We start from the raw sequence: 14695 nt of genomic DNA on the forward strand, positions 1-14695 counted from the left end.
TCAAAGTAACTTTCTAAAGTTAGATGGCGGGCTGGAAATCAGTGAAAACACCAAAGCTGCCATTTGAAAGACACTGTGGGATACAAAACCAGGAACTCCACTTTACTAGAGAGGTACTTCAACCAATTAAGACATGGTGCCAGGCAACATGCAAAGACAAGTTCAGAAAATTGGTCCCCGGTTCAGACAGCTGACGGAAAAGCTGAACAAAAAGAAGGTTGGACTTGGGTGTGCTCATACCACCAACTTTTGGTTGACTGGCCTAATGGGCTAACCGAAAGGCACCAGAGAAAGGTGGTAGAGATAAGTTACGGACTCCAAACTAAATTTACACGTCAGACAATTATGTAGGTGTGAAAAATAGGTCCCTTGGTGAATAGGGTTGGGAACTCAAGGATTACACCATTTGCTATTTTGTATCAGATCACTCTTTCCATTCCATTGTTCAGGGAAGGAGGAGACAAAAAAATTATGTTTGACTCTAGTGGGACTCGAACCCACAACCTTTGAATCTCTTCAACAATCTCTCTCTAGAAGTCCAATGCACTATCCATTGCGTCACAGAGCCATTTTGCTAACAAGCCAAATTGACCATTTTTCGTGTGCGGGACATTGCCCGGCTCTGTCAAAGTAACTTTCTAAAGTTAGATGGCGGGCTGGAAATCAGTGAAAACACCAAAGCTGCCATTTTAAAACCACTGTGGGTTACAAAACCAGGAACTCCACTTTACTAGAGAGGTACTTCAACCAACTAAGACATGGTGCCAGGCAACATGCAAAGACAAGTTCAGAAACTTGGCCCCCGGTTCAGACAGCTGAGGGAAAAACTGAACAAAAAGAAGGTTGGACTTGGGTGTGCTCATACCACCAACTTTTGGTTGACTGGCCTAATGCGCTAACCGAAAGGCACCGGAGAAAGGTGGGAGAGATAAGTTACGGACTCCAACAAAATTGACACATCACACAATTATGTAGGTGTGAAAAATAGGTCCCTTGGTGAAAAGGGTTGGGAACTCAAGGATTAGACCATTTGCTATTTTGTATCAGATCACTCTTTCCATTCCATTGTTCAGGGAAGGAGGAGACAAAAAAATAATGTTTGACTCTAGTGGGACTCGAACCCACAACTTTTGAATCTCTTCAACAATCTCTCCTAGAAGTCCAATGCGCTATCCATTGCGCAACAGAGCCATTTTGCTAACAAGCCAAATTGACAATTTTTCGTGTGCGGGACATAGCCCGGCTCTGTCAAAGTAACTTTCTAAAGTTAGATGGCGGGCTGGAAATCAGTTAAAACACCAAAGCTGCCATTTTAAAACCACTGTGGGTTACAAATCCAGGAACTCCACTTTACTAGAGAGGTACTTCAACCAACTAAGACATGGTGCCAGGCAACATGCAAAGACAAGTTCAGAAACTTGGCCCCGGGTTCAGACAGCTGAGGGAAAAACTGAACAAAAAGAAGGTTGGACTTGGGTGTGCTCATACCACCAACTTTTGGTTGACTGGCCTAATGCGCTAACCGAAAGGCACCAGAGAAAGGTGGTAGAGATAAGTTACGGACTCCAACAAAATTGACACGTCAGACAATTATGTAGGTGTGAAATATAGGTCCCTTGGTGAAAAGGGTTGGGAACTCAAGGATTAGACCATTTGCTATTTTGTATCAGATCACTCTTTCCATTCCAATGTTCCAGGAAGGAGGAGACAAAAAAATTATATTTGACTCCAGTGGGATTCGAACCCAAAACCTTTGAATCTCTTCAACAATCTCTCCTAGAAGTCCAATGCGCTATCCATTGCACCACAGAGCCATTTTGCAAACAAACCAAATTGACCATTTTTCGTGTGCGGGACATAGCCCGGCTATGTCAAAGTAACTTTTAAGAGTTAGATGGCGGGCTGGAAATCAGTGAAAACACCAAAGCTGCCATTTTAAAACCACTGTGGGTTACAAAACCAGGAACTCCACTTTACTAGAGAGGTACTTCAACCAACTAAGACATGGTGCCAGGCAACATGCTAAGACAAGTTCAGAAACTTGTCCCCCGGTTCAGACAGCTGAGGGAAAAGCTGAACAAAAAGAAGGTTGGACTTGGGTGTGCTCATACCACCAACTTTTGGTTGACTGGCGTAATGCGCTAACCGAAAGGCACCAGAGAAAGGTGGTAGAGATAAGTTACGGACTCCAACAAAATTGACACGTCAGACAATTATGTAGGTGTGAAATATAGGTCCCTTGGTGAAAAGGGTTGGGAACTCAAGGATTAGACCATTTGCTATTTTGTATCAAATCACTCTTTCCATTCCATTGTTCAGGGAAGGAGGAGACAAAAAAATTATGCTTGACTCTAGTGGGACTCAAACCCACAACCTTTGAATCTCTTCAACAATCTCTCCTAGAAGTCCAATGCGCTATCCATTGCGCCACAGAGCCATTTTGCAAATAAACCAAATTGACCATTTTTCGTGTGCGGGACAAAGCCCGGCTCTGTCAAAGTAACTTTTAAAAGTTAGATGGCGGGCTGGAAATCAGTGAAAACACAAAAGCTGCCATTTAAAACCACTGTGGGTTACAAAACCAGGAACTCCACTTTACTAGAGAGGTACTTCAACCAACTGAGACATGGTGCCAGGCAACATGCAAAGACAAGTTCAGAAACTTGTCCCCCGGTTCAGACAGCTGAGGGAAAAGCTGAACAAAAAGAAGGTTGGACTTGGGTGTGCTCATACCACCAACTTTTGGTTGACTGGCCTAATGCGCTAACCGAAAGGCACCAGAGAAAGGTGGTAGAGATAAGTTACGGACTCCAACAAAATTGACACGTCAGACAATTATGTAGGTGTGAAATATAGGTCCCTTGGTGAAAAGGGTTGGGAACTCAAGGATTAGACCATTTGCTATTTTGTATCAGATTACTCTTTCCATTCCAATGTTCCAGGAAGGAGGAGATAAAAAAAATATATTTGACTCCAGTGGGATTCGAACCCAAAACCTTTGAATCTCTTCAACAATCTCTCCTAGAAGTCCAATGTGCTATCCATTGCGCCACAGAGCCATTTTGTAAACAAACCAAATTGACCATTTTTTGTGTGCGGGACATAGCCCGGCTCTGTCAAAGTAACTTTTAAAAGTTAGATGGCGGGCTGGAAATCAGTGAAAACACCAAAGCTGCCATTTTAAAACCACTGTGGGTTACAAAACCAGGAACTCCACTTTACTAGAGAGGTACTTCAACCAACTAAGACATGGTGCCAGGCAACATGCAAATCCAAGTTCAGAAACTTGGCCCCCGGGTTCAGACAGCTGAGGGAAAAGCTGAACAAGAAGAAGTCTGGACTTGGGTGTGCTCATACCACCAACATTTGGTTGACTGGCCTAATGGGCTGACCGAAAGGCACCAGAGAAAGGTGGTAGAGATAAGTTACGGACTCCAACAAAATTGACACGTCAGACAATTATGTAGGTGTGAAATATAGGTCCCTTGGTGAAAAGGGTTGGGAACTCAAGGATTAGACCATTTGCTATTTTGTATCAGATTACTCTTTCCATTCCAATGTTCCAGGAAGGAGGAGATAAAAAAATAATATTTGACTCCAGTGGGATTCGAACCCAAAACCTTTGAATCTCTTCAACAATCTCTCCTAGTAGTCCAATGTGCTATCCATTGCGCCACAGAGCCATTTTGCAAACAAACCAAATTGACAATTTTTTGTGTGCGGGACATAGCCCGGCTCTGTCAAAGTAACTTTTAAAAGTTAGATGGCGGGCTGGAAATCAGTGAAAACACCAAAGCTGCCATTTTAAAACCACTGTGGGTTACAAAACCAGGAACTCCACTTTACTAGAGAGGTACTTCAACCAACTAAGACATGGTGCCAGGCAACATGCAAAGACAAGTTCAGAAACTTGGCCCCCGGGTTCAGACAGCTGAGGGAAAAGCTGAACAAGAAGAAGTCTGGACTTGGGTGTGCTCATACCACCAACATTTGGTTGACTGGCCTAATGGGCTGACCGAAAGGCACCAGAGAAAGGTGGTAGAGATAAGTTACGGACTACAACAAAATTGACACGTCAGACAATTATGTAGGTGTGAAAAATAGGTCCCTTGGTGAAAATGGTTGGGAACTCAAGGATTAAAACAATTTGCTATTTTGTATCAGTTCACTCTTTCTATTCCATTGTTCAGGGAAGGAAGAGACAAAAAAATGATGTTTGACTATAGTGGGACTCGAACCCACAACCTTTGAATCTCTTCAACAATCTCTCCTAGAAGTCCAATGCGCTATCCATTGCGCCACAGAGCCATTTTGCAAACACACCAAATTGACCATTTTTCGTGTGCGGGACACAGCCCGGCTCTGTCAAAGTAACTTTCTAAAGTTAGATGGCGGGCTGGAAATCAGTGAAAACACCAAAGCTGCCATTTGAAAGACACTGTGGGATACAAAACTAGGAACTCCACTTTACTAGAGAGGTACTTCAACCAACTAAGACATGGTGCCAGGCAACATGCAAAGACAAGTTCAGAAAATTGGTCCCCGGTTCAGACAGCTGACGGAAAAGCTGAACAAAAAGAAGGTTGGACTTGGGTGTGCTCATACCACCAACTTTTGGTTGACTGGCCTAATGGGCTAACCGAAAGGCACCAGAGAAAGGTGGTAGAGATAAGTTACGGACTCCAAACTAAATTTACACGTCAGACAATTATGTAGGTGTGAAAAATAGGTCCCTTGGTGAATAGGGTTGGGAACTCAAGGATTAGACCATTTGCTATTTTGTATCAGATCACTCTTTCCATTCCAATGTTCCAGGAAGGAGGAGACAAAATTATATTTGACAACAGTGGGACTCGAACCCACAACCTTTGAATCTCTTCAACAATCTCTCCTAGAAGTCCAATGCGCTATCCATTGCGCCACAGAGCCATTTTTCTAACACGCCAAATTGACAATTTTTCATGTGCGGGACATAGCCCGGCTCTGTCAAAGTAACTTTCTAAAGTTTGATGGCGGGCTGGAAATCAGTGAAAACACAAAAGCTGCCATTTAAAACCACTGTGGGTTACAAAACCAGGAACTCCACTTTACTAGAGAGGTACTTCAACCAACTGAGACATGGTGCCAGGCAACATGCAAAGACAAGTTCAGAAACTTGTCCCCCGGTTCAGACAGCTGAGGGAAAAGCTGAACAAAAAGAAGGTTGGACTTGGGTGTGCTCATACCACCAACTTTTGGTTGACTGGCCTAATGCGCTAACCGAAAGGCACCAGAGAAAGGTGGTAGAGATAAGTTACGGACTCCAACAAAATTGACACGTCAGACAATTATGTAGGTGTGAAATATAGGTCCCTTGGTGAAAAGGGTTGGGAACTCAAGGATTAGACCATTTGCTATTTTGTATCAGATTACTCTTTCCATTCCAATGTTCCAGGAAGGAGGAGATAAAAAAAATATATTTGACTCAAGTGGGATTCGAACCCAAAACCTTTGAATCTCTTCAACAATCTCTCCTAGAAGTCCAATGTGCTATCCATTGCGCCACAGAGCCATTTTGTAAACAAACCAAATTGACCATTTTTTGTGTGCGGGACATAGCCCGGCTCTGTCAAAGTAACTTTTAAAAGTTAGATGGCGGGCTGGAAATCAGTGAAAACACCAAAGCTGCCATTTTAAAACCACTGTGGGTTACAAAACCAGGAACTCCACTTTACTAGAGAGGTACTTCAACCAACTAAGACATGGTGCCAGGCAACATGCAAAGACAAGTTCAGAAACTTGGCCCCCGGGTTCAGACAGCTGAGGGAAAAGCTGAACAAGAAGAAGGTTGGACTTGGGTGTGCTCATACCACCAACATTTGGTTGACTGGCCTAATGGGCTGACCGAAAGGCACCAGAGAAAGGTGGTAGAGATAAGTTACGGACTACAACAAAATTGACACGTCAGACAATTATGTAGGTGTGAAAAATAGGTCCCTTGGTGAAAATGGTTGGGAACTCAAGGATTAGACCATTTGCTATTTTGTATCAGTTCACTCTTTCCATTCCATTGTTCAGGGAAGGAAGAGACAAAAAAATGATGATTGACTGTAGTGGGACTCGAACCCACAACCTTTGAATCTCTTCAACAATCTCTCCTAGAAGTCCAATGCGCTATCCATTGCGCCACAGAGCCATTTTCCTAACAAGCCAAATTGACCATTTTTCATGTGCGGGACATAGTCCGGCTCTGTCAAAGTAACTTTCTAAAGTTAGATGGCGGGCTGGAAATCAGTGAAAACACAAAAGCTGCCATTTAAAACCACTGTGGGCTACAAAACCAGGAACTCCACTTTACTAGAGAGGTACTTCAACCAACTGAGACATGGTGCCAGGCAACATGCAAAGACAAGTTCAGAAACTTGTCCCCCGGTTCAGACAGCTGAGGGAAAAGCTGAACAAAAAGAAGGTTGGACTTGGGTGTGCTCATACCACCAACTTTTGGTTGACTGGCCTAATGCGCTAACCGAAAGGCACCAGAGAAAGGTGGTAGAGATAAGTTACGGACTCCAACAAAATTGACACGTCAGACAATTATGTAGGTGTGAAATATAGGTCCCTTGGTGAAAAGGGTTGGGAACTCAAGGATTAGACCATTTGCTATTTTGTATCAGATCACTCTTTCCATTCCAATGTTCCAGGAAGGAGGAGACAAAAAAATTATATTTGACTGCAGTGGGATTCGAACCCAAAACCTTTGAATCTCTACAACAATCTCTCCTAGAAGTCCAATGTGCTATCTATTGCGCCACAGAGCCATTTTGTAAACAAACCAAATTGACCATTTTTTGTGTGCGGGACATAGCCCGGCTCTGTCAAAGTAACTTTCTAAAGTTAGATGGCGGGCTGGAAATCAGTGAAAACACCAAAGCTGCCATTTTAAAACCACTGTGGGTTACAAAACCAGGAACTCCACTTTACTAGAGAGGTACTTCAACCAACTAAGACATGGTGCCAGGCAACATGCAAAGACAAGTTCAGAAAATTGGTCCCCGGTTCAGACAGCTGACGGAAAAGCTGAACAAAAAGAAGGTTGGACTTGGGTGTGCTCATACCACCAACTTTTGGTTGACTGGCCTAATGGGCTAACCGAAAGGCACCAGAGAAAGGTGGTAGAGATAAGTTACGGACTCCAAACTAAATTTACACGTCAGACAATTATGTAGGTGTGAAAAATAGGTCCCTTGGTGAATAGGGTTGGGAACTCAAGGATTACACCATTTGCTATTTTGTATCAGATCACTCTTTCCATTCCATTGTTCAGGGAAGGAGGAGACAAAAAAATTATGCTTGACTCTAGTGGGACTCGAACCCACAACCTTTGAATCTCTTCAACAATCTCTCCTAGAAGTCCAATGCGCTATCCATTGCACCACAGAGCCATTTTGCAAACAAACCAAATTGACCATTTTTCGTGTGCGGGACATAGCCCGGCTATGTCAAAGTAACTTTTAAGAGTTAGATGGCGGGCTGGAAATCAGTGAAAACACCAAAGCTGCCATTTTAAAACCACTGTGGGTTACAAAACCAGGAACTCCACTTTACTAGAGAGGTACTTCAACCAACTAAGACATGGTGCCAGGCAACATGCAAAGACAAGTTCAGAAACTTGTCCCCCGGTTCAGACAGCTGAGGGAAAAGCTGAACAAAAAGAAGGTTGGACTTGGGTGTGCTCATACCACCAACTTTTGGTTGACTGGCCTAATGCGCTAACCGAAAGGCACCAGAGAAAGGTGGTAGAGATAAGTTACGGACTCCAACAAAATTGACACGTCAGACAATTATGTAGGTGTGAAATATAGGTCCCTTGGTGAAAAGGGTTGGGAACTCAAGGATTAGACCATTTGCTATTTTGTATCAGATCACTCTTTCCATTCCAATGTTCCAGGAAGGAGGAGACAAAAAAATTATATTTGACTCCAGTGGGACTCGAACCCACAACCTTTGAATCTCTTCAACAATCTCTACTAGAAGTCCAATGCGCTATCCAATGCGCCACAGAGCCATTTTTCTAACACGCCAAATTGACAATTTTTCATGTGCGGGACATAGCCCGGCTCTGTCAAAGTAACTTTCTAAAGTTTGATGGCGGGCTGGAAATCAGTGAAAACACAAAAGCTGCCATTTAAAACCACTGTGGGTTACAAAACCAGGAACTCCACTTTACTAGAGAGGTACTTCAACCAACTAAGACATGGTGCCAGGCAACATGCAAAGACAAGTTCAGAAACTTGTCCCCCGGTTCAGACAGCTGAGGGAAAAGCTGAACAAAAAGAAGGTTGGACTTGGGTGTGCTCATACCACCAACTTTTGGTTGACTGGCCTAATGCGCTAACCGAAAGGCACCAGAGAAAGGTGGTAGAGATAAGTTACGGACTCCAACAAAATTGACACGTCAGACAATTATGTAGGTGTGAAATATAGGTCCCTTGGTGAAAAGGGTTGGGAACTCAAGGATTAGACCATTTGCTATTTTGTATCAGATCACTCTTTCCATTCCAATGTTCCAGGAAGGAGGAGACAAAAAAATTATATTTGACTCCAGTGGGACTCGAACCCACAACCTTTGAATCTCTTCAACAATCTCTACTAGAAGTCCAATGCGCTATCCAATGCGCCACAGAGCCATTTTTCTAACACGCCAAATTGACAATTTTTCATGTGCGGGACATAGCCCGGCTCTGTCAAAGTAACTTTCTAAAGTTTGATGGCGGGCTGGAAATCAGTGAAAACACAAAAGCTGCCATTTAAAACCACTGTGGGTTACAAAACCAGGAACTCCACTTTACTAGAGAGGTACTTCAACCAACTTAGACATGGTGCCAGGCAACATGCAAAGACAAGTTCAGAAACTTCTCCCCCGGTTCAGACAGCTGAGGGAAAAGCTGAACAAAAAGAAGGTTGGACTTGGGTGTGCTCATACCACCAACTTTTGGTTGACTGGCCTAATGCGCTAACCGAAAGGCACCAGAGAAAGGTGGTAGAGATAAGTTACGGACTCCAACAAAATTGACACGTCAGACAATTATGTAGGTGTGAAATATAGGTCCCTTGGTGAAAAGGGTTGGGAACTCAAGGATTAGACCATTTGCTATTTTGTATCAGATCACTCTTTCCATTCCAATGTTCCAGGAAGGAGGAGACAAAAAAATTATATTTGACTGCAGTGGGATTCGAACCCAAAACCTTTGAATCTCTACAACAATCTCTCCTAGAAGTCCAATGTGCTATCCATTGCGCAACAGAGCCATTTTGTAAAAAAAGCAAATTGACCATTTTTTGTGTGCGGGACATAGCCCGGCTCTGTCAAAGTAACTTTCTAAAGTTAGATGGCGGGCTGGAAATCAGTGAAAACACCAAAGCTGCCATTTTAAAACCACTGTGGGTTACAAAACCAGGAACTCCACTTTACTAGAGAGGTACTTCAACCAACTAAGACATGGTGCCAGGCAACATGCAAAGACAAGTTCAGAAACTTGGCCCCCGGTTCAGACAGCTGACGGAAAAGCTGAACAAAAAGAAGGTTGGACTTGGGTGTGCTCATACCACCAACTTTTGGTTGACTGGCCTAATGGGCTAACCGAAAGGCACCAGAGAAATGTGTTAGAGATAAGTTACGGACTCCAACAAAATTGACACGTCAGACAATTATGTAGGTGTGAAATATAGGTCCCTTGGTGAAAAGGGTTGGGAACTCAAGGATTAGACCATTTGCTATTTTGTATCAGATTACTCTTTCCATTCCAATGTTCCAGGAAGGAGGAGATAAAAAAATTATATTTGACTCCAGTGGGATTCGAACCCAAAACCTTTGAATCTCTTCAACAATCTCTCCTAGAAGTCCAATGTGCTATCCATTGCGCCACAGAGCCATTTTGTAAACAAACCAAATTGACCATTTTTAGTGTGCGGGACATAGCCCGGCTCTGTCAAAGTAACTTTTAAAAGTTAGATGGCGGGCTGGAAATCAGTGAAAACACCAAAGCTGCCATTTTAAAACCACTGTGGGTTACAAAACCAGGAACTCCACTTTACTAGAGAGGTACTTCAACCAACTAAGACATGGTGCCAGGCAACATGCAAAGACAAGTTCAGAAACTTGGCCCCCGGGTTCAGACAGCTGAGGGAAAAGCTGAACAAGAAGAAGTCTGGACTTGGGTGTGCTCATACCACCAACATTTGGTTGACTGGCCTAATGGGCTGACCGAAAGGCACCAGAGAAAGGTGGTAGAGATAAGTTACGGACTACAACAAAATTGACACGTCAGACAATTATGTAGGTGTGAAAAATAGGTCCCTTGGTGAAAATGGTTGGGAACTCAAGGATTAGACCATTTGCTATTTTGTATCAGTTCACTCTTTCCATTCCATTGTTCAGGGAAGGAAGAGACAAAAAAATGATGTTTGACTGTAGTGGGACTCGAACCCACAACCTTTGAATCTCTTCAACAATCTCTCCTAGAAGTCCAATGCGCTATCCATTGCGCCACAGAGCCATTTTCCTAACAAGCCAAATTGACCATTTTTCATGTGCGGGACATAGTCCGGCTCTGTCAAAGTAACTTTCTAAAGTTAGATGGCGGGCTGGAAATCAGTGAAAACACAAAAGCTGCCATTTAAAACCACTGTGGGTTACAAAACCAGGAACTCCACTTTACTAGAGAGGTACTTCAACCAACTGAGACATGGTGCCAGGCAACATGCAAAGACAAGTTCAGAAACTTGTCCCCCGGTTCAGACAGCTGAGGGAAAAGCTGAACAAAAAGAAGGTTGGACTTGGGTGTGCTCATACCACCAACTTTTGGTTGACTGGCCTAATGCGCTAACCGAAAGGCACCAGAGAAAGGTGGTAGAGATAAGTTACGGACTCCAACAAAATTGACACGTCAGACAATTATGTAGGTGTGAAATATAGGTCCCTTGGTGAAAAGGGTTGGGAACTCAAGGATTAGACCATTTGCTATTTTGTATCAGATCACTCTTTCCATTCCAATGTTCCAGGAAGGAGGAGACAAAAAAATTATATTTGACTGCAGTGGGATTCGAACCCAAAACCTTTGAATCTCTACAACAATCTCTCCTAGAAGTCCAATGTGCTATCCATTGCGCCACAGAGCCATTTTGTAAACAAACCAAATTGACCATTTTTTGTGTGCGGGACATAGCCCGGCTCTGTCAAAGTAACTTTCTAAAGTTAGATGGCGGGCTGGAAATCAGTGAAAACACCAAAGCTGCCATTTTAAAACCACTGTGGGTTACAAAACCAGGAACTCCACTTTACTAGAGAGGTACTTCAACCAACTAAGACATGGTGCCAGGCAACATGCAAAGACAAGTTCAGAAACTTGGCCCCCGGTTCAGACAGCTGACGGAAAAGCTGAACAAAAAGAAGGTTGGACTTGGGTGTGCTCATACCACCAACTTTTGGTTGACTGGCCTAATGGGCTAACCGAAAGGCACCAGAGAAATGTGTTAGAGATAAGTTACGGACTCCAACAAAATTGACACGTCAGACAATTATGTAGGTGTGAAATATAGGTCCCTTGGTGAAAAGGGTTGGGAACTCAAGGATTAGACCATTTGCTATTTTGTATCAGATTACTCTTTCCATTCCAATGTTCCAGGAAGGAGGAGATAAAAAAATTATATTTGACTCCAGTGGGATTCGAACCCAAAACCTTTGAATCTCTTCAACAATCTCTCCTAGAAGTCCAATGTGCTATCCATTGCGCCACAGAGCCATTTTGTAAACAAACCAAATTGACCATTTTTTGTGTGCGGGACATAGCCCGGCTCTGTCAAAGTAACTTTTAAAAGTTAGATGGCGGGCTGGAAATCAGTGAAAACACCAAAGCTGCCATTTTAAAACCACTGTGGGTTACAAAACCAGGAACTCCACTTTACTAGAGAGGTACTTCAACCAACTAAGACATGGTGCCAGGCAACATGCAAAGACAAGTTCAGAAACTTGGCCCCCGGGTTCAGACAGCTGAGGGAAAAGCTGAACAAGAAGAAGTCTGGACTTGGGTGTGCTCATACCACCAACATTTGGTTGACTGGCCTAATGGGCTGACCGAAAGGCACCAGAGAAAGGTGGTAGAGATAAGTTACGGACTACAACAAAATTGACACGTCAGACAATTATGTAGGTGTGAAAAATAGGTCCCTTGGTGAAAATGGTTGGGAACTCAAGGATTAGACCATTTGCTATTTTGTATCAGTTCACTCTTTCCATTCCATTGTTCAGGGAAGGAAGAGACAAAAAAATGATGTTTGACTGTAGTGGGACTCGAACCCACAACCTTTGAATCTCTTCAACAATCTCTCCTAGAAGTCCAATGCGCTATCCATTGCGCCACAGAGCCATTTTCCTAACATGCCAAATTGACCATTTTTCATGTGCGGGACATAGTCCGGCTCTGTCAAAGTAACTTTCTAAAGTTAGATGGCGGGCTGGAAATCAGTGAAAACACAAAAGCTGCCATTTAAAACCACTGTGGGTTACAAAACCAGGAACTCCACTTTACTAGAGAGGTACTTCAACCAACTGAGACATGGTGCCAGGCAACATGCAAAGACAAGTTCAGAAACTTGTCCCCCGGTTCAGACAGCTGAGGGAAAAGCTGAACAAAAAGAAGGTTGGACTTGGGTGTGCTCATACCACCAACTTTTGGTTGACTGGCCTAATGCGCTAACCGAAAGGCACCAGAGAAATGTGTTAGAGATAAGTTACGGACTCCAACAAAATTTACACGTCAGACAATTATGTAGGTGTGAAATATAGATCCCTTGGTGAATAGGGTTGGGAACTCAAGGATTAGACCATTTGCTATTTTGTATCAAATCACTCTTTCCATTCCATTGTTCAGGGAAGGAGGAGACAAAAAATTTATGCTTGACTCTAGTGGGACTCGAACCCACAACCTTTGAATCTCTTCAACAATCTCTCCTAGAAGTCCAATGCGCTATCCATTGCGCCACAGAGACATTTTGCAAACAAACCAAATTGACCATTTTTCGTGTGCGGGACATAGCCCGGCTCTGTCAAAGTAACTTTTAAAAGTTAGATGGCGGGCTGGAAATCAGTGAAAACACCAAAGCTGCCATTTTAAAACCACTGTGGGTTACAAAACCAGGAACTCCACTTTACTAGAGAGGTACTTCAACCAACTAAGACATGGTGCCAGGCAACATGCAAAGACAAGTTCAGAAACTTGGCCCCCGGTTCAGACAGCTGAGGGAAAGGCTGAACAAAAAGAAGGTTGGACTTGGGTGTGCTCATACCACCAACTTTTGGTTGACTGGCCTAATGCGCTAACCGAAAGGCACCAGAGAAAGGTGGTAGAGATAAGTTACGGACTCCAACAAAATTGACACGTCAGACAATTATGTAGGTGTGAAATTTTTATCAAAACAAAAACACAACATGAAATCAGCAATACATATCACAATCCATTTGAAGTAACTGTCATCCCTTATTAACATATATTTTCCGTTCTATATGCAGCCTGAACACAGTACTACTGTATAAGTACCCAAAAACCATGACTTCAGGGAACCAGTCATTTTCCCCTTTTACACACGTGATTAAACAAAAACATGTTAAATCAAAAATAAACAAATTCGAAAAACGAATCAATTTAGAATTACAACTCATTTTTATCTCCCTACGGAAATAATAATAATCTCCTAAAGTAATGGTACAATTTGGACAGAGAATAATGTTTCTCATTAATTTTATAATGAAATCCCCCCGTTACGTCAATTTCTAACGAGGATGATCATTTCTCATTAGGAATATTTTGTATACAGGGCTTTCCAAGCCATTAAAATGTTTCCTCTCCCTTTCTGTCCCTGTCCTTCGGAAACCATTTAAATATCTCTTCAAAACATTTCCATCCTCCTGCATATCCAATTTAACTGAATTGAAAAGACCCCATCCAATACATCCCACAACACGGCGACAGTGTCTCTCCACCAAGTCTAATGATTTTACTGGTCTCCTTTTCCCCATGAATCTCAATCTCCACCACACCACATAAAAAAATGTAAAGTTCATTTTAGGTTGGTAAGCCCTATACCAATTCCTCGTGATCCCAGTTCATTTTAGACTTTTTGTCTGCACCTAGTGATCGCGCCTCATGAATTTGGATTTGTGAACTAAACGCGTGAAAAATAGGTATTTGGACATAAATGATGGACTTTAGCGAACAAAACAAACATTTATTGTGGAACTGGGATTCCTGGGAGTGCATTCTGATGAAGATCATCAAAGGTAAGTGAATATTTATAATGCTATTTCTGACTTCTGTTGACTACACAACATGGCGGGTATCTGTATGGCTTGTTTTGGTCTCTGAGTGCTGTACTCAGATTATTGCATGGTGTGCTTTTTCCGTAAAGCTTTTTTGAAATCTGAGACAGCGGTTGCATTAACCTGTCTAGGATGAGGGTGCCGCTAGCGGCACTTCCCCCCCACCCCCACTGAAAAGGCAGAGCCGCGAAATTCAAAAAAAATATATTTTTTAAATATTTAACTTTCACACATTAAAGTCCAATACAGCTAATGAAAGACACAGATCTTGTGAATCCAGCCAACATGTCCGATTTTTAAAATGTTTTACAGGGAAGACACAATATGTAAAGATGTACATCT

The 14695-nt window shown here is 42.8% G+C and overlaps 10 non-coding genes across 10 annotated transcripts; all 10 read right to left on the minus strand.

The window, feature by feature from the left end:
• Positions 1-1100: 1100 nt before the first annotated feature.
• Positions 1101-1191, minus strand: trnar-ucu (transfer RNA arginine (anticodon UCU)). Its single transcript is given in 2 exon segments — positions 1101-1136; positions 1155-1191. It is a non-coding gene; the product is annotated as a tRNA-Arg (tRNA).
• A 1155-nt stretch (positions 1192-2346) lies between these two features.
• trnar-ucu (transfer RNA arginine (anticodon UCU)) lies at positions 2347-2437 on the minus strand. The gene is given in 2 exon segments: positions 2347-2382; positions 2401-2437. It is a non-coding gene; the product is annotated as a tRNA-Arg (tRNA).
• A 1780-nt stretch (positions 2438-4217) lies between these two features.
• On the minus strand, positions 4218-4308 carry trnar-ucu (transfer RNA arginine (anticodon UCU)). Its single transcript is given in 2 exon segments — positions 4218-4253; positions 4272-4308. It is a non-coding gene; the product is annotated as a tRNA-Arg (tRNA).
• A 1776-nt stretch (positions 4309-6084) lies between these two features.
• trnar-ucu (transfer RNA arginine (anticodon UCU)) lies at positions 6085-6175 on the minus strand. Its single transcript is given in 2 exon segments — positions 6085-6120; positions 6139-6175. It is a non-coding gene; the product is annotated as a tRNA-Arg (tRNA).
• A 1155-nt stretch (positions 6176-7330) lies between these two features.
• trnar-ucu (transfer RNA arginine (anticodon UCU)) lies at positions 7331-7421 on the minus strand. Its single transcript is given in 2 exon segments — positions 7331-7366; positions 7385-7421. It is a non-coding gene; the product is annotated as a tRNA-Arg (tRNA).
• Positions 7422-7953: 532 nt separating this feature from the next.
• On the minus strand, positions 7954-8044 carry trnar-ucu (transfer RNA arginine (anticodon UCU)). The gene is given in 2 exon segments: positions 7954-7989; positions 8008-8044. It is a non-coding gene; the product is annotated as a tRNA-Arg (tRNA).
• Positions 8045-8575: 531 nt separating this feature from the next.
• trnar-ucu (transfer RNA arginine (anticodon UCU)) lies at positions 8576-8666 on the minus strand. Its single transcript is given in 2 exon segments — positions 8576-8611; positions 8630-8666. It is a non-coding gene; the product is annotated as a tRNA-Arg (tRNA).
• A 1778-nt stretch (positions 8667-10444) lies between these two features.
• On the minus strand, positions 10445-10535 carry trnar-ucu (transfer RNA arginine (anticodon UCU)). The gene is given in 2 exon segments: positions 10445-10480; positions 10499-10535. It is a non-coding gene; the product is annotated as a tRNA-Arg (tRNA).
• Positions 10536-12313: 1778 nt separating this feature from the next.
• On the minus strand, positions 12314-12404 carry trnar-ucu (transfer RNA arginine (anticodon UCU)). Its single transcript is given in 2 exon segments — positions 12314-12349; positions 12368-12404. It is a non-coding gene; the product is annotated as a tRNA-Arg (tRNA).
• A 531-nt stretch (positions 12405-12935) lies between these two features.
• On the minus strand, positions 12936-13026 carry trnar-ucu (transfer RNA arginine (anticodon UCU)). Its single transcript is given in 2 exon segments — positions 12936-12971; positions 12990-13026. It is a non-coding gene; the product is annotated as a tRNA-Arg (tRNA).
• Between the last annotated feature and the right edge of the window lie 1669 nt (positions 13027-14695).

Source organism: Salvelinus fontinalis, chromosome 13, assembly GCF_029448725.1.
Source record: "Salvelinus fontinalis isolate EN_2023a chromosome 13, ASM2944872v1, whole genome shotgun sequence".
Lineage (NCBI taxonomy): Eukaryota > Metazoa > Chordata > Actinopteri > Salmoniformes > Salmonidae > Salvelinus > Salvelinus fontinalis.